Source organism: Euprymna scolopes, chromosome 45, assembly GCF_053919585.1.
Source record: "Euprymna scolopes isolate OS-2025 chromosome 45, ASM5391958v1, whole genome shotgun sequence".
NCBI classification, from domain to species: Eukaryota; Metazoa; Mollusca; class Cephalopoda; order Sepiida; family Sepiolidae; genus Euprymna; species Euprymna scolopes.
This window is the reverse complement of record NC_136526.1, coordinates 53635679-53663604: the sequence shown is the minus strand read 5'-3', so window position 1 is coordinate 53663604 and position 27926 is coordinate 53635679. Positions and strand designations below refer to the sequence as shown.

Genomic DNA, 27926 nt, shown 5'->3' with positions numbered 1-27926 from the left:
CTAAAGAAATACATGCACGTCTTATTTATTGTATTTAAAAAAAAAAATCGACTAAGTGAATTTTTTTTTTTTTATATCAAAAAATAGAAAACATTGAATGAAGTAGAAAAAATTGTCATCACCAGACAAAACTTACGGGACGTATAAACAAGAATACAATCTTTCACTTAAAAAAAAAAAAAAAAATCAACAAGGTTTTAGAAAAAAACAAGTTTTAAAATTCAGATTTTACAGGTAAATTTGCAAAAAACATTTTTTTGTTTTTGCTTTAAATTTTAATATTTTATTTATTGATCATTTATCTTCAATTTGTGATTATATCACGTTGGTGAGTCAATTAATTATATAAATTTGCATACACAATTCAAAATGTCTGTCTAAATTATAAAAAAAAAAAAACCTTACCAGAAATTTATATTCACTTTATTGAAAAGATCATAAAATTTCACATTTAACCTGAAAATTACGTAAAAATTGAACTAATAGAAAAATTTAGATCGATTTTTAAAGTTAAAAAAGTTAAAAAAAAAAAAAAAGTGAACTCGTAAAAATCAATGTATTTGTATACGTAAAAAAATGGCTGCTTGTAACATCGGAGAAACGCGCTTAGACATTTTGTAAACATTGTTTTTAAAAAATAAAAAATAATACTTCTATTATGTTTTAAACGACTGTAATAGTTTATTTTGGAAGTATAATATTTCATAAGGAAAATAAACAACCCACTTTAAAAACAGAAATTACGAGTTTTATATATTTTATTCGCAGTTTTTTGTTGGGGGTGTCAAAAATTCCGCCCAAAATTCTGATACACCTAGCGGGCGGGCGGGCGGGCAACGAAGCCTGTAAAATGGCGACAGGTAGAGCCAGTCTCCAGGGGTTAATACCATCTAATGTCAGGAATAACACGATGTTACGGGACCACTGATTGGTCTTGTCGCTAATGAGACAAGATCGGGGATTGGCCACTAAAGGGCCTCCCCGACCAAACCCTTTTTTTCTTTCAGCGGGAAATCTTAATTTCCCTTGCTTACCAAAAAATTCCTAGCTGAAGACAGTCGTGAAAAAAGACAGCAGAAAATGGCCTGGTAGTCGTATTCTTCGACAGGATTGACTAAAACCACTCCAAGTCTCCCAGAGCCTAAATGCAACGACTGTACATTAATCTCATCAAGGGATTATGAACTACTCGGCCCATGCCAGCAAAATAAGACCAACTAATTTTGCAACAGACCTACCTATGGCAGTCAACTTTTTCTTCAAGACCACGGTAAGTTCTGTTTCATTTTGTTACGTCTGACACTGGGCCTATTTTCAGGCTATGAGAGAGTTTTCTCACATAGCATTTTGCAAAATTAGTTGTTTTAATGATTCCTAGTACCTTCTAATTCAATAACAAAAAAATAGTACCTTCTAATTCAATAACAAAAAAATATTATTAGCTGAGTACGATAATTCGTTTGTTGCCTTTGTTTAACTAATAGGCTGCTTCTTGGTTTAACTAACATTTTTAAAACCAAGAGGAATCATTAATTCGAAGTATATATATATATATAAGTAAAAAAAAAAACAAATTAAATTAATAGTAAGATAAGATATTTTCTTCTATTTTTATGTGTTTCTTCCATGTTATGATAAATTTCTTAGTTTCGGTTGTTGTAAAAAAAAAAAAATTTACTTTTGGTTTCGGTCTAGAAGGATTCCTCCTTTTCTAATTTAAACATTGTGTTCTACCACTATTTGTTCGTAAATTTGACATTATTATTTATCCGTAAAAAAAAGGGAGTTTTGTTTTTTGGTTTCGGTCTAGAAGGATTCTCCCTTTCCAAAATGTCTCCGTCTCGCAAGGAGCTTGAGGCCAGCCTGGCGGCTAAGAGAGTCAGGATAACTACTACGGTAGAGAGACTTACCCATGACGCTTCTCCTAGACTAATAGCCTGTAGTGTTTCTGACGTAAAAAGATGGCTGCTAGACTGTGAAAGTCTAGTCGACCAAATTATGACTAAATGTCTCGCTGAGGAACGAGCTGAGATATGTGACAAAAACCACGCGTTTACTGTCTCGGTTCGTGAAACGCTTCTGGAATTCGAAGCACCAACAATGAGAGGAGATGGGAAGAAAGGGAAATCCCCTATAATTAAGTTGGAGGTAGATTGTCCGACATTCGTGGATAACCCTCCAGGGAATAAATTCTCTTTTAGAACTTTTCTGAAGAGATTCGAATTTTATACATCGTCGTTGGACGATGATTCTGATAAGCTTCTGTTGTTAAAAACGAAGCTAGGCGGAAAAGCTTTCGAGATGGTGTCCGAACTTGATATCAAGCCGGACAACTATCTGAAAGCTATAAATATTTTAAGGGAAAAATTCTACAACCCTGCCGATATAAAAAATAAAATTTTTGAAGAAATGCTTTCTTCCACAGATACTATAGGGGATATATATTGATAGAGTCAAGGCCGACCTGGTCGAGCTCGACAACTACTTCAAGGGAGATTTTTTTGTAGACGGCTCGGTTTCAGGCGAGCTTGTCGCTCACATTGTGTTAAAACGAATTCCTAACGGAATGTGTAAACAATTAATGTCCCGAGCCAGGACAAGGTACCCTTCCCTTAAAACAATAATGGAAGTTATCCCCGAAATTCTGGAGATTGACATGGCGACGCCAGCCTGGAAAGGGCGCGAAATTGGCCCGCCAAAACCGTCCACCATTTTGTCCAACAGGCAACAGGGAGAAAATGCAAATTCTTTAAAGAATTCCTTTCAATCTCGGAAGGAATTAAAACCTGAAAAACCCTCTCCCCCAAGCAACAATTATTATAGGTCGTGCAAGTTGTGCGATAAAACTGACCATAGCGCTAGGGACTGTACGACTTATAAGACCTTTGATGTTAGACTTGAGAGAGCGGGAGCATTAAATTTATGCACCAAATGTTTGGGCTCACATAAGGAAGCTAAATGTCCAGGCATAAAAGGTTTTCCTTATGCATGTGGTTCCTGTGGGTTAAGGTCCCATTTTTCAGCGATGTGCCCAAAGTCGCCCAAACCTTTCGTCGGGAAAACGATTCTGGCAGAACATGGCAGCTGCATATTTCCTGTGATAAGGGTCTCATTAGAGAGAGAACAACGTCCTGTGTCTTTTAACTGCCTCGTCGATACTGGCAGCCAAAAATCCTTTTTCTCTAATGCAATTTTGAGGAAATTATGCTCTCGGGAGAATCTAACCCCTAATTCTGTAGTTATGCCCATTAATACCTTTATTGGTACAAAAACCCTAGACCTCTACGAACTTGGGGTGTCAGTGAAAATAGGGGCGCAAAAGCCCTTTTTCCATGCTGGACTATTTACGGATAGTTTAAATTTAAAATTTAACGTGTCACAGTTTAATGAAGTGACAACCAATATAAAAGAGGCAGGATTTCGACTCTGTCATGGGTACGAGAGTATGAACGACACATTATTACATGGTCTTGTTGGGTTGGATATAATCCAACGTATGAAAAAATTCCAGCTCATAAGTTGTCTTAATGGTTCTGCTTGGGAAACCTCCAATGGAATTATCCCGTTTGGGAATGTGGGCTGTTTTGCGAAAGGTCAAGCCGATACTTTGGAAAATCCACTTGACATAACCCCCTTTGAAAATATTGTCCGCTCGTTGCCCAAGTGTTCAAACTATTTAATTGAGGGTGCCTTAAACCCTGTGTCTTCATTCCATGACCCACTGGGCCCATTTTTCGAAGACTCCTCCGTTGAGCGCGGAGTGGAGAAATTCTTATCCCTAGATTCTATAGGGATAGATGAAAAATCAAATTTATCTTCGTATGATGAAGATAAAATTACTAAATTTAAGAAAACCGTAGTTTTAAGAGACGGTAAATATTACGTTGATTTACCGTGGGATGACGAGAAGTTGTCCCTGGTCGATTCCAACTACATTCCAGCCTTGAAAATCATGCAAAGGGTGGCCATCTCCTTGGAAAAAAGGGGTCTTTATGACAAGTATACTCAGGTCTTCCATGAGTACGAGGAACTTGGAGTTATAGAACAGATCTATGTTCCTCCGGGAGAATATAAAAATTACTGTTGGATCCCCCATCGTCCGGTCATAAAACAAGGAACTGGGGTTACCACCAAGATGCGACCTGTATTCAATTGCTCCTTCAAGAGACGAGGAGGTGTTTCCCTTAATGATGCGGCCTATGCTGGTGTCAACCTAACTGCCCAATTGTTGGACCTCTTGCTGGTCTTCCGGAAGAACAATTATGTACTTTTGGGGGACCTGAAAAAAGCCTTCCTCCAGGTCCGTCTGAGGACTAATAAGGATAAAAATAGATTTTGTTTTTTCTTGAAGGTGAATGAGAATTTGCGTGCTTATAGATACAATACAGTAATATTCGGCTTCAATGCAAGCCCATTCATTTTAAGTTGTATCATCAAGCTGCATACAGAGGGATACCCTGATGATGTTCCCTCCTCTGTGCTCCATAATAATTTTTATGTCGACAATCTGGTCGCTACCAATAGTGATTTCAATTCTCTTTGTTCAACCTACGAAACAGTACGAGAAAGATTAATGGATGCTGGATTTGAACTTCAGTCTTGCAATTCCAACCACAATCACTTACAAATTAAAATGATCGAGGATGGGACCCTGGTTTCTCCTCCTCCCCCCATTGAAAAGGTGTTAGGGTACCATTATTCTCCACAGAGAGATTCTGTGTGCTTGGCACCCGTAGCGATAGATTCTAAGGTCAACACCAAGCGAGGAATCTTGTCTCAGACTTCCAGAATCTTTGACCCATTATCGTTGTTCCTTCCTGTCACAGTCCAGGGCAGGATCCTAATCAGTCAACTGTGGAGGAACAATTTATCCTGGGACCAAGAAATCCCAGAAAATTTCACCGATGCTTGGCAGAATCTCGCTGGTGAGTTGAACGATTTGAGTGGGATTGAGTTTCCAAGGAATGCCTTGGTGAATGACGTTCCTACTGATTTCTTATGCTTTTGCGATTCTTCCAAACTTGCGTACGGATTTTCGCTGTATGCCAAGCAGGGGTCGCAGTGTCACCTTGTATTCGCAAAGGGAAAGGTGGCTCCTCTTAAGAAAAAAACCCTACCCATTCTGGAACTTATGGCAATTTATCTTGCTTTTAAGGTCGTCCCTAATGTGTTAAGGGCCTTGCAGCCTGTCGACGTCCGTGATTTGTTTGTAGTCTCTGATGCCCAGGTGGCATTGTCTTGGGTGTTGAACGGTAGGGGTACAAAGAAAAATCTCTTTGTGGAAAACCGAATTTTGGACATTAAGAGGATGTTGGAAGCTATCAAAAATGATTTTGGTATCTTACCTCAATTTAAATATGTCCCTTCTGCTGAAAACCCGGCAGATTTGTTAACCAGGGGTCTTTCCTCTGCTAAGTTCCGGCAATTTTTCGATTTGTGGGTTCATGGCCCTGATTGGGCAAATCGAAGTGCTGTTGATTGGCCAATAACTCCGTTACCGTGTCTGAATGACACTAATAAAAAGATTGTCTCTTGCTTTCTTTCCAATGAGGCTACTTCGGAAGAGAATATTCTTCCGTTTAATATTTCAAAATTCTCTTCCTTGACGAAGACAATCGGTGTGCTGGAGAAGGTTTTGCGGTTTGTCGATAAATTGAAACATAGACAAACCGATACTGTTAAAAGGGCAAAGTTTTTGCTTTTCTCTAGTATGCAGAGGAAAGAATTCCCCTGCGAATTAAATTACTTAAGGGAACCTGCTGGTAAAACTATACCGCCAAGAGTAAGTGCCCTTGGATTATTCTTGGATAATGAAGGATTGCTGCGCGCTACAGGTCGTATACAAAGTTCTGATATTCACCCATATCAAGTCAAACACCCCATCATCTTAGGTAAATATCATGATTTGACTCGACTAGTGGTTCAGGAGGCACACTGGAATTGCAGTCATCTCGGAGTTAGCTCAACCCTAACCAAGTTAAGACTAATGGGGTTTTGGATCCCTCAAGGGAGACAATCAGTGAAGGGCATCCTCCGCCATTGCATGACATGCAAAAAAATAAATTCTCTGCCTTGTCAGACCCCTTCGGGTTCTCAACTACCAGCCCACCGGACAAATTTTGTTCGCCCATTCAACCAAGTTGGTGTTGACTTTTCTGGCCATTTTTGGATAAAGGGGAACAATGAGGATACCAAAATGTATCTCTTGTTGTTTACCTGTATGAGTCTCAGGGCTGTACATCTTGAACTGTTGCCTGACATGAGCACACGTTCTTTTCTACTGGCATTTGTCAGGTTTACTAACCTATTTGGTGTCCCTTCCTACGTTTATTCTGATAATGCCAAAACCTTCTTGGCTGCTGGTATCTCGTTGTCAGAAGTATTCATTTCTGATGAGTTCAAGGAACAATTCAGATCAACTTCAATTAGACATGTTACCATCCCTCTTTATTCCGCATGGCATGGAGGCACATGGGAGCGGATGATACAAACCGTGAAACAGTGTTTCCACAAATTAATTGGTAGAAGGAAGATCGAATATTTCAACTTCCTAACTATTGTTTCTGACGTAGAGAAGGCCATTAATGACAGACCCCTCACCTACGTTGACTCTGCGGAAAGGGGATTGGAAACTTTGACCCCTAATCATTTTCTGCAAACGGGCTATAGCCCACGCTTGATATTGGGAAACATGGAGGTCGATGATCTCTGTCCTGACACCCCGAGTAGGGTGCAATTGTTAAACTCTCTGCAGCTGAGAGATGAATTTGTTGAAAAATTCCGCAAAATTTGGTACAACGAATATCTTCTCTCCTTAAGGGAGGGAGATAGAGAGATGATCAGTCAAGTTACTGAAAGGATTTCAGTCGGTGACGTTGTTTTGATTAAAACACCCAACAAACCTAGACCTTTCTGGAGTCTTGGTAAGGTGCTCAACCTCATCTACGGAAACGATGGAAAGGCTCGTTCTGCTCGCATATTAAGGGATGGGTGTGAACAAATCCACTCCCTAAAACATTTGTTCCCTTTGGAAATGAAGGATAATCCTGAATCCTCTTCGTCAGAGTTTGTGGAGGAGGGAGGTCCCTTTATCTGCCCAACTTGTTCCATTGAGAATGATGGATCATCTCCAATGGTATGTTGCGATAAGTGCAACAAGTGGTATCATTTTAACTGCGTCGGAGTTAATGAACAAGATACCACCGGAATTTGGTTTTGTCCAAATTGTTCGGAAAACATGTTATGTTAGGTTGGGTTAATTTCCCCATTGTAGCAATTAAAGATGAATTGTCTACTGACTTATGTTATTATAGTTTTTTCTTTCTAGTTGTTAATTATTGATACTGTTGATTTGGTTAAAACTGTTAGCTGAAACTTTACTCATTTCTGTGGTAGAAACACATAATATTTATCCTTAGGGATTAGCCTCATTTGTTCAATAGAAATCAAACATAAAACAATCTGTTTCATTTTAATAACTTTAAAAAAAAAAAAAAAAAAAGTAATCGATTACCGATTACTTTTTTCTTGCCCCCTTGGGAGTGTGTCAGGAATAACACGATGTTACGGGACCACTGATTGGTCTTGTCGCTAATGAGACAAGATCGGGGATTGGCCACTAAAGGGCCTCCCCGACCAAACCCTTTTTTTCTTTCAGCGGGAAATCTTAATTTCCCTTGCTTACCAAAAAATTCCTAGCTGAAGACAGTCGTGAAAAAAGACAGCAGAAAATGGCCTGGTAGTCGTATTCTTCGACAGGATTGACTAAAACCACTCCAAGTCTCCCAGAGCCTAAATGCAACGACTGTACATTAATCTCATCAAGGGATTATGAACTACTCGGCCCATGCCAGCAAAATAAGACCAACTAATTTTGCAACAGACCTACCTATGGCAGTCAACTTTTTCTTCAAGACCACGGTAAGTTCTGTTTCATTTTGTTACGTCTGACACTGGGCCTATTTTCAGGCTATGAGAGAGTTTTCTCACAAACCATTTTAAATCTAGACGTAAAAACTGTCACATTCTAAAAACTACGGGCGGCTAGAAGGGAAATAATCAAGTATGGACGCGTTATCTCCCTTTGACACTTTTCATTTCATTTCATTTTGTTGCACATTTAGCCTACCATATGAAGGAACGTTAGAATGTCATGCATCGCGTCGTACAATTATATCAAATGGAAGCATTTCAATTTTTTTTCTTTAATATCCTAAAGAAATACATGCACGTCTTATTTGTATTTAAAAAAAAAAGCGACTAAGTGAATTTTTTTTTTTATATCAAAAAATAGAAAACATTGAATGAAGTAGAAAAATTGTCATCACCGGACAAAACTTACGGGACGTATAAACAAGAATACAATCTTTCATTAAAAAAAAAAAAAAAAAATCAAGTGGTTTTAGAAAAAAACAAGTTTTAAAATTCAGATTTTACAGGTAAATTTCCAAAAAACATTTTTTTGTTTTTGCTTTAAATTTTAATATTTTATTTATTGATCATTTATCTTCAATTTGTGATTATATCACGTTGGTGAGTCAATTAATTATATAAATTTGCATACACAATTCAAAATGTCTGTCTAAATTATAAAAAAAAAAAAAAAACCTTACCAGAAATTTATATTCACTTTATTGAAAACAGCATAAAATTTCACATTGAACCTGAAAATTACGTAAAAATTGAACTAATAGAAAAATTTAGATCGATTTTTAAAGTTAAAAAATCGAAAAAAAAAAAAAAGTGAACTCGTAAAAATCAATGTATTTGTATACGTAAAAAAATGGCTGCTTGTAACATCGGAGAAACGCGCTTAGACATTTTGTAAACATTGTTTTTAAAAAATAAAAAATAATACTTCTATTATGTTTTAAACGACTGTAATAGTTTATTTTGGAAGTATATTTCATAAGGAAAATAAACAACCCACTTTAAAAACAGAAATTACGAGTTTTATATATTTTATTCGCAGTTTTTTGTTGGGGGTGTCAAAAATTCCGCCTAAAATTCTGATACACCTAGCGGGCGGGCAACGAAGCCTGTAAAATGGCGACAGGTAAAGCCAGTCTCCAGGGGTTAATACCATCTAAACGGTAAATTTGCTGTGGGGTTGATTATCAGATTCGTTGTCAGCGACCCGAAAACCTGTGTAAGAAGGCAGGACTAAAGTGATCGGTGTTATGAAAGAATGGTAATATCGCGGTTCAAAAAATCAGTAAATACGCTAATTTTATTAAAAATAAACTTTGCCAAAAACACAAATTATTTACTAAAAACAAAAATATTTCGCAACTGAGCAAGTGATAAGCCACGCCCATGCCGTTCTCTGTACCCCAAATTCTCCGCTGTGTTAGTAACGAAAAACTAAAACAAATAATTAAAATGAAAAGACGTTAAATTCTCCGCTCAAAATAAAAAATGGGAGAGAGAAAAATTAAATTCGCCACTGTGTTGGTAATTAAAAATTAAAACAACTTATTTTTTACTTGTAAACTGGTTTATTAATTGTAGAAAACAAAAATAAACGGGAGAAAAAAGCAGCTCAAAATGAAAGAAATTGTTAAATTCTATTACAAAAGGAAACAAATTATTTTTACAATTCTAGCCAAGAATTTACTTAAGATTTGTCTGACGTCACTTCCGGTCAGCTGATGCGACCGGCTGCGAATATCAACGGCCTTAAATTAATATAAAAAAATATGCGGTCTCGTTTATGAACATAATAAACGCTTTAAAATAAGTGACTTAGCCAGTTAGGTAGAAAACGGACACTTAGAAAATCGATTTTATTTAAAAAACATTAAACGAGTAAAAATATTTTTTTTAAATATTAGGGGGGGGGGCTATAGTCTATTTTAAAAAAACAATATCTCCTTCAAGAACGATCATAAAATGTGTTTTCAATCGATATTTATTCAATAAGGGACCAGTTTTCCAACCAAGCGAAAGGGGACGAGTTTTCCGGGGTCGAGTTTTCTCGAGACGAGTTTTCCTAAATTCGTTACCGTGACATAGGTTCACATATATGCGGCGAGTTTTTAATAGTATTTTGTATAGTTTTTTTTATTTATAATGTCGCGGCTTGGCCGCTAACAAACAACAACAACAACAACGACGGCATTACAAACGACCAGCAATTAATAGACTCTACCAAAATCAGCAGTAGCAAGTAAACAACAACAACAACAACGACAGCATTACAAACGAACAGCAATTAATAGACTCTACCGAAATCAGCAGTAGCAAGTAAACAACAACAACAACAACAACAACAGCGCGACAGACGACAACCAATTGAGGGCCTTTCGCCAAAATCATCAGCAGCAGCAATGTCGGCGGCTGTCACGTGATTTCAGGGCCCCGTTGTAGAAAAGAAATTTAAAAAAAACATCTTTTCTACAACAATAACAAAAACAACAAACTTTAATTTCCTGGAAAAAAACTTTGAAATACAAACAACGAAATCCTTCAGCATCGACTGCTCGTAAAGAACACATCCGGGAATTAATATTAACTGTTGTTTATAAATAGAAACAATTTCCTGCCCGTCCCCGGTATCTAGCAGCCCTCTGAATATTTTCGGCGATATTTTCGCCGCTCGTTGGCTTGGTTTTTTCGGCAAAGCTCTGCACTTGCTCACGGTTCCCTAACCGTTCGACGCTCGCGCAATCACTGTGACTCCAGTCTCACCACTGTAGCAGTCCAGTCCACCACCACTACAGTGGCTCCGGTCTCCACGCCGTAGAAGTCCACTACCACTACAGTGGCTCCGGTCTCCACGCCGTAGAAGTCCACTACCACTACAGTGGCTCCGGTCTCCACGCCGTAGAAGTCCACATCATCACCACGACTCTGGCCTCCATGTCGTCTGTACCTTTCATACACTGACTTCTTCCTTCAGTGTCAGTCCGATCCGAGCGTCCGTCCGTACTTGATGAACACTGAACCCTCAGTGTTTGCTAATTCGTTCGTCTGTACCTCTCATACACTGACTTCTTCCTTCAGTGTCAGTCCGATCCGAGCGTCCGTCCGTACTTGATGAACACTGAACCCTCAGTGTTGCTAATTCGTTCGTCTGTACCTCTCATACACTGACTTCTTCCTTCAGTGTCAGTCCGATCCGAGCGTCCGTCCGTACTTGATGAACACTGAACCCTCAGTGTTGCTAATTCGTTCGTCTGTACCTCTCATACACTGACTTCTTCCTTCAGTGTCAGTCCGATCCGAGCGTCCGTCCGTACTTGATGAACGCTGAACCCTCAGTGTTGCTAATTCGTTCGTCTGTACCTCTCATACACTGACTTCTTCCTTCAGTGTCAGTCCGATCCGAGCGTCCGTCCGTACTTGATGAACGCTGAACCCTCAGCGTTGCTAATTCGTTCGTCTGTACCTCTCATACACTGACTTCTTCCTTCAGTGTCAGTCCGATCCGAGCGTCCGTCCGTACTTGATGAACACTGAACCCTCAGTGTTTGCTAATTCGTTCGTCTGTACCTCTCATACACTGACTTCTTCCTTCAGTGTCAGTCCGATCCGAGCGCCCGTCCGTACCTAGTGGATGCTGAAAACTCAGTGTTGCCAATTGTCCGTCCGTTCCTCTCATAGCCTGAGGCTAACGTATCAGTAACATCTCAGTCGGACCCAAGTCAAACAATCACCCGCATCAGTTACCACGCCGATTCCTCCGACGTCATTCCAGCTTACGGCGAACCGACAAGCATCCCCCTTACCGAATACACCGGCGACGGATCCCGGACCAGCATCGCCCAGTGAACAAATTTGCATTTGCCACCCTTTCGTTTGTTTAAATAAAAGGCGAATCTTCGTCTTTAAACTAAACCACCAGAGTTTGTCATTTCTTCTTTGTCCTGTTGTTTCATTCCTTGTCCTTGTGTCTGATATATATTTAGTTGCACGGTCAGTTGGCTAACCACCTTCAGGCCTCCCCGCAACAAGTGGTGACCCCGACGTGATACTACAGACACAGGCTTGGAAAAATAGACAGGCAGAGAAGATGGCAGAAAGCACAGAGCCGGAGATTAACTTTTCTGCCCCGCTGGTCCAGTTACCGCCTTACAATCCAGTGAACCCCAGGAGTTGGTTCATCCAGCTCGAAGCAATTTTTGCAGCCCGGAGGGTCGTTCGCCAGGACTCGAAATACGCCTCAGTGGTGCAGGCACTACCTCCATCTATGGTAGAAGAAGTAGAGGACATCCTCCTCAACACTCCAGAGCAACTCCCATATACCTGCCTTAAGGAAGCAATCCTCAAGCGAACCGGCCGTTCAGACGAGGATCTCATCAGAGACCTATTTTCGAATGTGACTCTCGGGGACAGAACCCCATCCCAGCTCCTGCGACTGATGAAGAGCCGACTCGGCAACAACAGCATGGCAGAGCCCATTCTCCGCGGTCTTTGGTTGGATCGGCTTCCGCAAAACATTACCCAGGTCCTGGCACTAGTACCCGTAGAGACGCCCCTGGAAATAGTGGCAGACTCGGCCGACAAAGTATACTCACAGGCACACCAACGGATACATCATGTCGAGAGTGACCCCGGGCACCGCTCACGACGATTGGAAGACGAACTTACTCGACTGCGAGCAGAGCTGAGAGAGCTCAAACTCTCCCTACGCCAGAGACAACGTAGCCCAATACCCCACACCCGGAACCGAAGCCGTACCCGCTCCCCAAGCCGAGGACAAAGGAACCTCCCAGGCACATGTTGGTACCACCAATCCTTCGGTGACCGGGCCCAAAAATGCCAACCTCCTTGCAATTACAATAAGGCCCAGGGAAACGAATAAACCGACAGACAGCGACGACTACTCCTGTCGGGACACATCCACACAGTCGTCTTTTCTATGTGTGGGACCGTAATAACAGTCTCAAATTCTTAGTGGACACCGGCGCCGCTATCAGTGTTATACCACCCACCAACAGACCCACCCTGAAACCCACCTCCTTTCAACTTCGAGCAGCAAATGGATCAACCATACAAACCTTCGGCAACAAGGAACTAACCCTCAACCTCAACCTCAGGCGGGATTTCAAATGGTCATTTACATTGGCCGATGTGAAAACACCATTACTCGGTGCCGATTTCCTGGCCTATTACAACCTGTCCGTCCACATGAGGACAAGGACCCTGTCTGACGGCGTGACCTCGATAAAAATCATAGGAACCCCTTCAAGCCTCAACACGACGGGAATCAGCGTGGCAACACAACACGATCCACGGTACGCAACCATCCTGCACCGGTACAAGGACCTAACTCAGCCCATTAAATCTACCGATGCAGGGGAACACCAGACGCAACACCACATTAAGACGACCGGACAACCAGCATTTTCCCGACCCAGAAGACTACCTCCACACAAACTAGCTTACGCCAAGAAAGCATTTGAAGAGATGTTGGCGGACAACACCATCCGCCCATCGGACAGCCCATATGCTTCACCACTGCACCTGGTACCCAAACCGAACGGCGAGTTCCGTATATGCGTGGACTATCGGAAACTAAATTCATCCACGGTCCCCGACCGGTACCCCGTTCCTCACATCCATGACTTCGCCGCCGGCCTACAGGGAGCCAGAATTTTTTCGAAAATAGACCTGACTAAGGCCTACTATCAGGTCCCAGTGGCCTCAGAGGACATCCCAAAGACAGCAGTGACAACTCCCTTTGGACTCTTTGAGTTTACCAAAATGCCTTTCGGATTACGCAACGCAGCCCAAACATTTCAGAGACTCATAGACGAAGTCTTGCGTGGACTACCTTACGTCTATGCTTACATTGACGACATCCTGGTGGCTAGCAGAGATGCTGACCTACACGAGAAACATCTGGATGAAGTGTTCCGCCGCCTAGCACATTACGGCCTCCGGATCAACCCAGACAAATGCGAATTCGGAGCACAACACATTGACTTTTTAGGCCATCACACCGACGCTCGTGGAATCACCCCTCTGCCAGAGAAAGTAGAAGCTATCCAGAATTTTCCGGTACCCACATCAATCAAGCAGCTGCGACGTTTCCTGGGAATGATAAATTTTTACCGAAGATTCATCCCAGGATGCTCAAGTCTCCTCACCCCTCTGACGAATATCATACAGAGAAAAAACAAACCCATCTCTCTGGAAGGCGACCAGCTGAAGTCCTTCCACACAGCAAAAGCATCACTGGCTAACTTCACGAAATTAGCACACCTTGACCAGGACGTCCGAACGCGGATATTCCTCACGACAGACGCTTCAGACACTGGAGTCGGGGCCGTGGTAGAACAAGAAATCGATAATCAGCGAAGTCCAATCGCATTCTTCTCAGCTAAATTATCGTCGGCACAGTCGAGGTACAGCACCTTCTCAAAAGAACTCCTGGCAATATACCTTGCCATCAAGCACTTCCGGCACCTATTGGAAGGAAGACATTTCACGGTTCTTACAGATCACAAACCGTTAACAACCTCCCTGTCAAACAACTCTGACAAGTATTCGACACGCGAAATCAGGCATTTGGACTACATTTCGCAGTTCACGTCCGACATCCAATACGTGAAAGGAAGAGACAATGCTGTTGCCGACGCCCTGTCCCGCTCTGACGTCAACTCTATTGAAGACGGCCCACTCAGCCAAGAGATGATAGCGACAGCTCAGGAATCCGACACAACCCTCCCTGAGGCCTTAGAAAACACATCTCTGCAACTAAAGGAATTTCCGGCACCGTTCAGCAGTAAGACCTTGTACTGCGACACAAAGTTGAGCAATCCCAGGCCCTACGTACCACCGGCACTAAGGAAACAAATCTTCAACCACTTTCATGGATTATCACACCCCAGCAAACGGGCAACCGTTAAACTTATCGCTGACCGTTTCGTCTGGCCTAACATGAACTTCGATGTCCGGAACTGGGTAGCGACTTGCCTTGAGTGTCAGAAATGCAAAGTCCAACGACACACGAAATCTCCACCAGGCACATTCAACAACCCTGACGCACGATTTAGCCATATTCATGTCGACATCGTCGGACCCCTCCCGATGTGCCAGGACTTTCAATACCTCCTCACCATAGTCGACCGATTCTCCAGGTGGCCAGTAGCAGTACCCATCAGTGACACCTCTGCTAACACTGTAGCAAAGACAGTACTGCGAGAATGGATAGCCATCTTCGGCGTACCCGGTATCATTACCACAGACCGAGGTGCGCAGTTCCAATCCTCACTTTTCCAAGGATTTACGCAGATGCTCGGCGTTAAACATATAAAAACCACCGCCTATCACCCATGCGCCAACGGTCTCGTCGAACGATTTCATCGAACACTCAAAGTTTCTCTATCTACGAAACACCCCACTAACAACTGGGTGGATGAACTCCCCCTAATACTCCTATCTATCCGGAACTCTCTCAAAGAGGATTTGGAATGTTCACCAGCGGAAATAGTATTTGGCACACCACTCTCCTTGCCCGGTCAATTTTTCGATGATACGAAGCTTGACCTCACTGCTACAAACTCTTTCACCCAAGAACTACGCCATAAAATGGCCCAGTTAAAGTACTCACAGCCAAGGCAACCCACACCAAACACCCACGTTCCACAACAGCTCCGGGATTGCGAATTTATTTTCATCCGTAATGACGCGGTCAAGAAGCCCCTGACACCGACATACCAGGGTCCCTTTAGAGTCCAGAAACGCTCGGACAAGCACCTCACCATCGAGCGAGGAAATCGAACAGACACCGTCTCGATCGATAGAGTAAAACCTGCTCGACTAGAGAAATCCATACACGAGCCTGAACGCAGCTCAATCCATAGAGATCCCCCATCTGCACCAGAAAGCATCCGGGTACAACCTGCTCCACCAGAGCCAGCAGCGGATCATGAAGCACACACCATCCCACCAAGAAAAACCCGTGTAGGAAGGAAAGTCACCTTCCCAGAAAAATACAAATCGTACATTTACTTTAATTGATAACGATCAATTATCCAGGGAGGGGGCCTTGTCGCGGCTTGGCCGCTAACAAACAACAACAACAACAACGACGGCATTACAAACGACCAGCAATTAATAGACTCTACCAAAATCAGCAGTAGCAAGTAAACAACAACAACAACAACGACAGCATTACAAACGAACAGCAATTAATAGACTCTACCGAAATCAGCAGTAGCAAGTAAACAACAACAACAACAACAGCGCGACAGACGACAACCAATTGAGGGCCTTTCGCCAAAATCATCAACAGCAGCAATGTCGGCGGCTGTCACGTGATTTCAGGGCCCCGTTGTAGAAAAGAAATTTAAAAAAAACATCTTTTCTACAACAATAACAAAAACAACAAACTTTAATTTCCTGGAAAAAAACTTTGAAATACAAACAACGAAATCCTTCAGCATCGACTGCTCGTAAAGAACACATCCGGGAATTAATATTAACTGTTGTTTATAAATAGAAACAATTTCCTGCCCGTCCCCGGTATCTAGCAGCCCTCTGAATATTTTCGGCGATATTTTCGCCGCTCGTTGGCTTGGTTTTTTCGGCAAAGCTCTGCACTTGCTCACGGTTCCCTAACCGTTCGACGCTCGCGCAATCACTGTGACTCCAGTCTCACCACTGTAGCAGTCCAGTCCACCACCACTACAGTGGCTCCGGTCTCCACGCCGTAGAAGTCCACTACCACTACAGTGGCTCCGGTCTCCACGCCGTAGAAGTCCACTACCACTACAGTGGCTCCGGTCTCCACGCCGTAGAAGTCCACATCATCACCACGACTCTGGCCTCCATGTCGTCTGTACCTTTCATACACTGACTTCTTCCTTCAGTGTCAGTCCGATCCGAGCGTCCGTCCGTACTTGATGAACACTGAACCCTCAGTGTTTGCTAATTCGTTCGTCTGTACCTCTCATACACTGACTTCTTCCTTCAGTGTCAGTCCGATCCGAGCGTCCGTCCGTACTTGATGAACACTGAACCCTCAGTGTTGCTAATTCGTTCGTCTGTACCTCTCATACACTGACTTCTTCCTTCAGTGTCAGTCCGATCCGAGCGTCCGTCCGTACTTGATGAACACTGAACCCTCAGTGTTGCTAATTCGTTCGTCTGTACCTCTCATACACTGACTTCTTCCTTCAGTGTCAGTCCGATCCGAGCGTCCGTCCGTACTTGATGAACGCTGAACCCTCAGTGTTGCTAATTCGTTCGTCTGTACCTCTCATACACTGACTTCTTCCTTCAGTGTCAGTCCGATCCGAGCGTCCGTCCGTACTTGATGAACGCTGAACCCTCAGCGTTGCTAATTCGTTCGTCTGTACCTCTCATACACTGACTTCTTCCTTCAGTGTCAGTCCGATCCGAGCGTCCGTCCGTACTTGATGAACACTGAACCCTCAGTGTTTGCTAATTCGTTCGTCTGTACCTCTCATACACTGACTTCTTCCTTCAGTGTCAGTCCGATCCGAGCGCCCGTCCGTACCTAGTGGATGCTGAAAACTCAGTGTTGCCAATTGTCCGTCCGTTCCTCTCATAGCCTGAGGCTAACGTATCAGTAACATCTCAGTCGGACCCAAGTCAAACAATCACCCGCATCAGTTACCACGCCGATTCCTCCGACGTCATTCCAGCTTACGGCGAACCGACAAGCATCCCCCTTACCGAATACACCGGCGACGGATCCCGGACCAGCATCGCCCAGTGAACAAATTTGCATTTGCCACCCTTTCGTTTGTTTAAATAAAAGGCGAATCTTCGTCTTTAAACTAAACCACCAGAGTTTGTCATTTCTTCTTTGTCCTGTTGTTTCATTCCTTGTCCTTGTGTCTGATATATATTTAGTTGCACGGTCAGTTGGCTAACCACCTTCAGGCCTCCCCGCAACAATAACACCTTTTCCCAAACTTACGGTGTTAAAGAGGGTGTGATGTGTCAGAAATTTCGTGAAAATAGTGAATAATTCCACCCCATCTTTCCAAGCTTATAACTCCTCAAAAAATGTAATTCAAGCCCTATTTTTTTTTTTCAATTAAAGGAGCAAGGACCAAGGTTTCATTAAAAAAAAAAAAAAAAAAAAAGTGTTTTTTTTTTAAAAGGTTTTAAACTTCGGACTTTACAGGTAAATTTCTAAAAAACAGTACATTTTTTTTTGTTTTAAATTTGAATATATTATTTATTGACCTTTTCTCTTCAATTTGTGAGTAAATTAATTATTTACTTTTCGGTGACTAAATTAATTATTTACTTTTTAATGGACACTTAAAAATGGGGTAAAACTATACAAACACCGTGACAGCGAATTAACCCTAACCCTAACACTAACCCTAACCCCAACCCTAACCCTAACCCTAACCCTGTCACGGTGTTTGTATAATAATACCAAAAATTCCTACAAAAATTCTGATACACCTACCATCTTGCATTTGGTAATCTCCAAAAATACCGTTAGGGCTTACAACATGGCCGCCAGAAGAGTCACGTGATCCGGTTGATCCAAAACATGAATCGTGCAAATGGAAAACGCAGCCTTGAAGGCAAACTTTGACAAACAATCACAATTTGTTTGTATTTAATTTTTTGTTGATATAATGTTGTTATAAAAATAGGCAAACTTTGAGAAACAATCTTAGGTTGTTTTTAGTTAAAACAGTGTTTATAAAAAGTATTTTATTCAGAACAAACAAGTGGTCGTGGTCGACGGAACGCAATTGAACCATGACAATTCCTGGAATTGAACCACGACGATTCCTGAAATTGGAACTGCTATCTACCTCAGAGAATTACAAAAATATCAATGGCCCTTAATGTATCAGTCACCCTTGTTCCTCGTTCCTCGTGTTCATGACAATAACGCTATACTTGGCGAAACTATGACATTGTCTCGGCTAATGTTAGCAATGCCAGATGACGTGCACATATTGACATGGCTTGCACAGAGACGTCTGATAGCCAATTCATGCAATTGTCAAATTTGTGGGTCACCATGCGTGTTGGCTCGATATTCCGAATCCAAGGATGGTTGGAGATGGCGTTGCCGAAACGATGGATATCGTAATACAATTAGAACGAACTCTTTTTTTCAAAGAAGCAACCTCAATCTAAGAACCATTGTAATAATTATGTATATGTGGAGCATAGATTTTCCACAAAAAACTTTTGCTTTAAATTTGCGTTTTCCGGTTTCGTAATACGGCGATTCATGTTTTGGATCAACAGGATCACGTGACTCTTCTGGTGGCCATGTTGTAAGCCCTAACGGTATTTTTGGAGATTGCCTTGCATTTTCCAATACATCGGTAAACACTGTTTTTCGAGCTGAATAAACATGTTACATTGAATAAAAACAAAAATATATCCAGTTTGGCAGAAAAGTAACTTCTCTTGCCTTTGCTAACATTTATTTGTTATATACTTGTTTTTTTGACAACTTTTTCGAATCGGGTTTGTATTACTACTGTACACACAGATTCGAAAAAGTTGTCAAAAAACATATAACAAATAAATGTTATCAAAGGCAAGATAAGTTACTTTTCTACCAAACTGGATATATTTTTTGTGTTTTTATTCAATGTAACCTGTTTATTCAGCTCGAAAAACAGTGTTTACCGATGTATTGGAAAATTCAAAATGGCGGCCAACTCTCTCTTTAACACGGTAAATTCGGGAAAAAGTGTTATAAATAATAAACTAGGCAAAATACTATTAAAAAAACAACCGAATATATGTCAAGTTATGTCACGGTAACATATATTGAGCGAATTTCTAACAGTATTTTGTCAAGTTTATTATTTATTACACCTTTTTCCGAACTTACCGTGTTAAAGAGAGAGTCGGGCGCCATTTTGAATTTTCCAATACATCGGTAAACACTACTGTATGCTTTTCGAGCTGAATAAACATGTTAAATTGAATAAAAACATGAAAATTATATCCAGTTTGGTAGAACAGTAATTTATCTTGCCTTTGATAACATTTGTTATATATTTATTTTTTGACAACTTTTTCGAATCTATGTGTACGAGTAATACAAACCCTACAACTTTTCGTACCTATGTCAATTGTAAAACAAACCCTACATTTTAAATTAAGAAATTTAAAAAAGTGAGACACTCATGCGCTTATTGATCCGTGCTGAAATAATATTTAAAAAGTCATTCTTAACATGGAGAGGGGAGGGTGCTTTGTGCCTATTCTGTACTTCAACCTTACAATTGAATAAAAAACATATAAAACTTTAATTAAACGTAGAAATACGATTTAAAAAATAGCGCGGATCAATAAGTGCATTAGCATCAAAAGTGAAATATATACATATTTAAAAAAAAAAAAAAATCCTACCTTCTTAAAGATGTCAATTTGTTTCTATTTTTCTGATCCCACGCGGTGACTTTTTTAATTTTTTTTTTTTATTCTACATTTCCAGATTGAAGTCCACGTGGTCGAATTTACTATGAGGAAACCCGGCGATTTGGTTGATTCTGTCCTTTTTATTTTCTCTTTTTTTTTTTTTTTTTTTCATCTTCAGAGAAGATTCAAAATGGCCTGTTAGTCGTTATTCTACTTAAAAAAAAAAAAAAAAAAAAAAGACGGCATTCATTCATTCGTGTTTACGATTTATATAATTTTTGAAAAAACGAAAAAAGGCGCTTTCTCCCACGAGATTAGTATGACGTGTTCTCGCCCTTTTCCAGTTCTCTTTCTCCAGATAATGGCACGTGACCTGTCTGAACCAATCACATTAAAATAACAACAATTAAAAAAATAAATTAAATAAATAAAATAAAATTCAAAAACCTTTGATCTAAATAACTATCACCCTGTGAATATTGGTTTCTTTTGTTTTTATTGTCTGGTGGCATTTTTTTTTCTTTTTTGAATGTAGGTCTAGGAAGAAAATAAAAACAATATATATATATATATATATATATATATATATATATATATATATATATATATAGAGAGAGAGAGAGAGAGAGAGAGAAAGAGAGAGAGAGGGGGGGGGGGTAATCTGGAAGAAAGAGAGCCTGTTTCCTCCGTTTAACTATAGGTGGCGTTACTGTCTGTCGACCCAGTTATGGAAGCACAAAATGTATATAATGGCACCCTTGAAATAAAAATAAATGCTTTTGTTATATTTTAATTTTAAACATGTTTTTTTTTTGTTCTTTGCAAACATTTAAGTTTTATTTATTTTTTAATATATTTACGTTTTTTTTTTGTTTTTGCAAACCTATTTAAGTTTTATTTTTTCAAACCTATTTACGTTTTTTTTTTGTTTTTGCAAACATATTTAAGTTTTCTTTTTTTTTAAACATATTTACGTTTTGTTGCTTGTTTATTTTCAAACATTTAGGTTTTTTTTTTCGTTTTTCATATTTATTTATTTTTTGTTTGTTTTGAAAACATTTACGTTTCTTTTTTTGTTTTTCCAAACACATTTACGTTTTTTCTTTTTTGCAAACATATTTTTTTGTTTTTGTTATTTTTTTTTTCAAATATAGTTTTTTTTTAATTTTTTATTTTGTAAACATGCGCAATCTCTTGCCAAACCACAGAATGGATGCAATTGGTGAACAAGCAACAAAACCTAAATATGTTTTTAAAAAAAATAAAACTTAAATATGTTTGCAAAAAAAAAAAAGCATGTTTAAAATTATAATATAACAAAAACATTTATTTTTATTTCAAGGGTGCCATTATATACATTTTGTGCTTCCGTAACTGGGTGGACAGACAGTAATGCCACCTATAGTCAAACGGAGGAAACAGGCTCTGTCTTTCTTCCAGATTACATATATATATATATATATATATATATATATATATATATATATATATATATATATATATATATATATATATATATATATATATATATATATCTTCTCTATATAAATAAAATGAACTCATTTTTTCCCGTCGGATTTTGACCTTAATAGGATTAAAAATCAAGCTATTTCATGCAAATACATTATGCACAAACGGCAGAACAATATCTGAGGTTTGTTATAGGCTTATTAGTTCTCAAATTCCTCGATAATCTTAGATTTCTATACTTTTTCTGCTGAGAAGTCACGGCCAAAATCGGTTAAGATCAATGGAAGTGGTCAAATATTTTCTCTCTTAAAAATTCCTCCTCCCCCTGCCACCACTTAACACCGTTTGGAGATCGTTCACAAGGAACAGTTGAGAAGAGAACACCGGTTTGGCTTCGTAGTTCTATCATGTTAAGTTATTTAAAATCACTCATCTAAGCTGCAGTGCTCTGTGGCGTAGTGGTTAGGTTGCTGGACAATTCACATTATATTTTCACGTTCGCGCCGACCTACCATAGTGGTTTGTTTTTTTTTCCCCCTAAACAACTGGAATGGACTTTTCTTGGTGGCCGAACTGTTAACGTTGCAGATGTTTTTTGTTTTTTTTCACACTTTATTTTCCTACTTTTACTCATGACTCCGGGTTTGATCCTTCCTACTTACTTACCATAACATTTTTTAAAACTCCCCCCCCCCGTCCCGGAAACAAACACTCGGGCAACGCCGGGTACCCCCGCTAGTATATATATATAAGCAACATGTTGGAGAAGGTGCCCGGAAAACTCGTCCACTTTCGCTAGGTAGGAAAACTGGTCCCTTATTGAATAAATATCCATTGAAAACACATTTTATGATCGTTCTTGAAGGAGATATTGTTTTTTAAAATAGACTATAGCCCCCCCCCATAATATTTAAAAAAAAATATTTTTACTTGTTTAATATTTTTTGTTTTTTTTAAATAAAATCGATTTTCTAAGTGTCCGTTTTCTACCTAACTGGCTAAGTTTTAGTGGTTTAACTTATTTTAAAGCGTTTATTATGTTCATACAATGTTGATTACAATTTTTTTTTGTTCTTATTTTAACGATGTTTTTTGGAGTCATAAAAACAATAATAAAAAACAAAACCAAAAAATTAAAAAACAGGGAGCGATTCGATTTTTCGTTACTTTTTTGTTTTGTTTTTTTAATTATGATAGTTTTTTTTGTTGTTATGTTTTTGTTTTCTCTCATACCAAATGCACTCATGCGTTATTTAAAATTATAATTTTATCAATTATCAACATTTATTGTCGTCCTGTCAAATTTTGCAAAAATTAACTAATAAATTAAAAGCGAAATTTTGTTTTTGGCGCGAGAGATACCATGTGCTAACAATCTCTCGTTAACTCATTTTTAATTTTTCCTTCCAAATTCTAAAATCAATCATTAAGAGAAAAAGTAATCACTAAATAAATTTATTAATCAATTTTTTTTTTTGAAAACTCCGCTATCGTTTATTAAGAATCTTTTTAATTTCATTTTTTGTTGGTTGTTTTTCGGAGGGAGATATAGTTTTTACCCCCCCCTCTCTCTGTAAAAAATTATATTTTAAAAATTAAAATTTATTATTTTCTTTTTAAAACCAAATCTCCCACAGTAATTTCTTTAATTTTCCATTTTTTAGCGATGTTCAAGACCCCTAAGATGTGATATACCGGACATTATTTCTCGTTCTCACGTAACACTTTTGTTTGTTTTCTGTGTGTTTTTTTTTCTTTACAGAATAAACGATTCCAAATAAATTAAACAAATAAGTAAATTCCTTTTTCTAATAATATTTAAAAAAAAAAATGCGGTCTTGTTTATGAATATAATAAACGCTTTAAAATAAGTGAAACCACTAAGAACTTAGCCAGTTAGGGTAGAAAACAGACACTTAGAAAATCGATTTTATTTAAAAAAAAAAAAAAAAAACATTAAACAAGAAAACATATTTTTAAAAAATATTATGGGGGGGCTATAGTCTATTTTAAAAAACAATATCTCCTTCAAGAACGATCATAAAATGTGTTTTCAATCGATATTTATTCAATAAGGGACCAGTTTTCCTACCTAGCGAAAGGGGACGAGTTTTCCGTGGTCACCGATGTATTGGAAAATTCAAGATGGCGCCTCACCCCCTCTTTAACACGGTAAGTTTGGGAAACGGTGTTATAAATACAAAACTAGAAAAAATACTATTAAAAACCCGCCGAATATATGTCAACCTATGTCAAGGTAACATATATTGAGCGAGTATTTAACAGTATTTTATCCAGTTTTTTTTATTTATAACACTTTTTCTCAAACTTACCGTGTTAAAGAGGGAGTCAGACGCCATTTTGAATTTTCCAATACATCGTAAAAAACTGTATGGTTTTCGAGCTGAATAAACATGTTACATTGAATAAAAACACGAAAAATATATCCAGTTTGGTAGAAAAGTAAGTTATCTTGCCTTTGATAACATTTATTTGTTATATAGTTTTCCGGAGACGAGTTTTCCCGAGACGAGTTTTCCCGGGACGAGTTTTCCTAAATTCAAAAACTATATCTCCCTCCGAAAAACAACCAACAAAAAATGAAATTAAAAAGATTCTTGATAAACGATAGCGGAGTTTTCAATAAAATTGATTAATAAATTTATTTAGTGATTACTTTTTCTCTTAATGATTGATTTTAGAATTTTGAAGTAAAAATTTTAAAAAATTAAAAATTAGTTAACGAGAGATTGTTAGCACATGGCATCTTTCGCGCCAAAAAAAATATTTCGTTTTTAATTTTTTAGTTAATTTTTGCAAAATTTGACAGGACGACAATAAATGTTGATGATCGATAAAATTATAATTTTAAATAACGCATGAGTGCATTTGGTATGAGAGAACACAAAAGCATAACAACAAAAAAACTATCATAATTAAAAAAACAAAACAAAAAAGTAACGAAAAATCGAATCGCTCCCTGTTTTTTAATTTTTTGGGTTGGTTTTTTTATTATTGTTTTTATGACTCCAAAAAACATCGTTAAAATAAGAACAAAAAAAAATTGTAATTAACTTTGTATGAACATAATAAACGCTTTAAAAGAAGTGAAACCACTAAGAACTTAGCCAGTTAGGTAGAAAACGGAAACTTAGAAAATCGATTTTATTTAAAAAAAAAAAAAAAAAAAAAACATTAAACAAGTAAAAATATTTTTAAAAAATATTATGGGGGGGGCTATAGTCTATTTTAAAAAATAATATCTCCTTCAAGAACGATCATAAAATGTGTTTTCAATGGATATTTATTCAATAAGGGACCAGTTTTCTTACTACCTAGCGAAAGGGGACGAGTTTTCCCGAGACGAGTTTTCCGGGCACGGAAAATTTAGGAAAACCCGTCTCCGGAAAACTCGACCCCGGAAAACTCGACCCCGGAAAACTCGACCCCGGAAAACTCGTCCCCTTTCGCTAGGTAAGAAAACTGGTCCCTTATTGAATAAATATCCATTGAAAACACATTTTATGATCATTCTTAAAGGAGATATTATTTTTTAAAATAGTCTATAGCCCCCTCCCCCATAATATTTAAAAAAAATATTTTTACTTGTTTAATGTTTCTTTTTTTTTTTTTTTTGAATAAAATCGATTTTCTAAGTGTCCGTTTTCTACCTAACTGGTTAAGTTGAGGTTTCACTTATTTTAAAGCGTTTATTATGTTCATAAACGAGACCGCTTTTTTTATATTAATATAGAAAGAATTTACTTATTTAGTGTAAAATCGATTTTTCTACCTCGCCGACTATGTTGTTTGTTGTTTAATTTATTTGGAATCGTTTATTCGGTAAAGAAAAAAAACACAGAAAACAAACAAAAAACAGGTCGAGTGTTACGTGAGAACGAGAAATAATGTCCGGTATATCACATCTTAGGGGTCTTGATAATCGCTAAAAAATAGAAAATTAAAGAAATTACTGAGGGAGATTTGGTTTTAAAAAGAAAATAATAAATTTTAATATTTTTAAAAATATAATTTAGAGAGAGAGAGAGAGAGAGAGAGAGAGAGAGAGAGAGAGAGAGTGGGGGGGGTGGTAAAAACTGGTGCTCGGAAAACTCGTCCCGGGAAAACTCGTCTCGGGAAAACTCGTCCCCTTTCGCTAGGTAGGAAAACTGGTCCCTTATTGAATAAATATCGATTGAAAACACATTTTATGATCGTTCTTGAAGGAGATATTGTTGTTTTTTTTTTAAATAGACTATAGCCCCCCTCCATAATATTTAAAAAAAATATTTTACTTGTTTAATGTTTTGTTTTTTTTTTAAATAAAATCGATTTTCTAAGTGTCCGTTTTCTACCTAACTGGCTAAGTTCTTAGTGGTTTCACTTATTTTAAAGCGTTTATTATGTTCATAAACGAGACCGCATATTTTTTATACTAATATAAAAAGAATTTACTTATTTACTGTTGTTATAAAAAGGTAAAATCGAGTTTTCTACTTCGCCGACTATGTTGTGTGTTGGTTAATTTATTTGGAATCGTTTATTCGGTAAAGAAAAAAAAACACAGAAAACAAACAAAAAAACATGTTGAGTGTTACGTGAGAACGAGAAATAATGTCCGGTATATCACATCTTAAGAGTCTTGATAATCGCTAAAAAATAGAAAATTAAAGAAATTACTGATGGAGATTTGGTTTTAAAAAGAAAATAATAAATTTTAGGGTTGTATTACTGTACACATAGATTCGAAAAAGTTGTCAAAAAAACAAATATATAACAAATAAATGTTATCAAAGGCAAGATAAGTTACTTTCCTACCAAACTGGATATATTTTTTGTGTTTTTATTCAATGTAACATGTTTATTCAGCTCGAAAAACATACAGTGTTTACCGATGTATTGGATAATTCAAAATGGCGGGCGACTCTCTCTTAAACGCGGTAAGTTCGGGAAAAGGTGTTATAAATAATACACTAGACAAAATACTATTAAAAAAAACACCGAATATATGTCAACATATGTCACGGTAATATATATTGAGCGAATTTCTAACAGGTTTTAGTAGGTGCGGATAAAGTTGTTATTCTGCATAACCTCCTGTTCGGCTTCCCCTAACCCAACTGAAACTCGTTAAAAAACATGATGACAGTACAATCTAAAAATAAGCTTAAACCAGGCTTAGGGACAAACAAATCCAACTTGCCTCCTCCCTTGAGGCTTGCATTCACAAATATCCGTGGGCTTAGAACTAATTTAGCTGATGTTGAAGCATATCTCCTAACAAATACCCCGGATATCTTAGCACTAAGTGAGACTAACCTACACTCCTCCATCCCCTCTAACTACTTTAACATGCCTGGATATCTCCCACTCTGCCGTAAGGACTCTGACAGACATATGCACGGACTTGGAGTTTACATTCGTAATACCCTTCCCTTGACTAGAGAAACAAACCTAGAAACGGATGATCAAGCCTTTATGTGCTTTAGACTAATCATGCAACACAACATTAGCTACTTTTACTTTCTCTACCGCTCTCCCTCGACCCAAGACTGCACCATAATAAACAAAGTATCTGACAGCATAGACACAGCACTTTCCTTCGACACTAGCGCCCAAGTACATGTATTTGGTGACTTTAATGTCCATCACAAAAACTGGCTTGGATTCTCTACTTATACAGATGCAGCAGGCAGCGCAACTCATAGCTTCTCTGTATCTCACTCCCTATCGCAATTGTTACTTTCCCAACCCGCTTCCCTGATCAGGAAGAGCAACACGCATCACTATTAGATCTGTTTTTGACCACAGTTCCTGATGATTGTGTAACGAAAGCCGACAGCCCACTTGGGAACGCTGATCATGCGGTAATAATGGTTGAAATCGCCCTAAACTCCAGACCCAAAACTGAAGAGCCAGTGCTCAAAACAACGAGATATTATAAAAAGGCTGACTGGGAAGCTATCAGAGATCTTATCAGAGACGCCCCATGGGGAAATATTTTTTCTCTTCCTGCTGAACAGTGTGCAACTGAGACCACTGAATGGTTCAAAACTGCAATCGAAGCGCATGTTCCCATGCGGAAATTCTATAGCAAGCCCCACTCTCCCCAATGGTTTACT

General features: G+C 38.6%; 1 long non-coding RNA gene across 1 annotated transcript; it reads right to left on the bottom strand.

Annotated features, from left to right (window-relative positions):
• LOC145269660 (uncharacterized) lies at positions 1-20882 on the bottom strand. Its single transcript, XR_013865163.1, has 2 exons — positions 20326-20882; positions 1-166 (listed from the first exon to the last, which is right to left on the bottom strand). It is a non-coding gene; the product is annotated as an uncharacterized LOC145269660 (long non-coding RNA).
• Positions 20883-27926: the final 7044 nt, after the last annotated feature.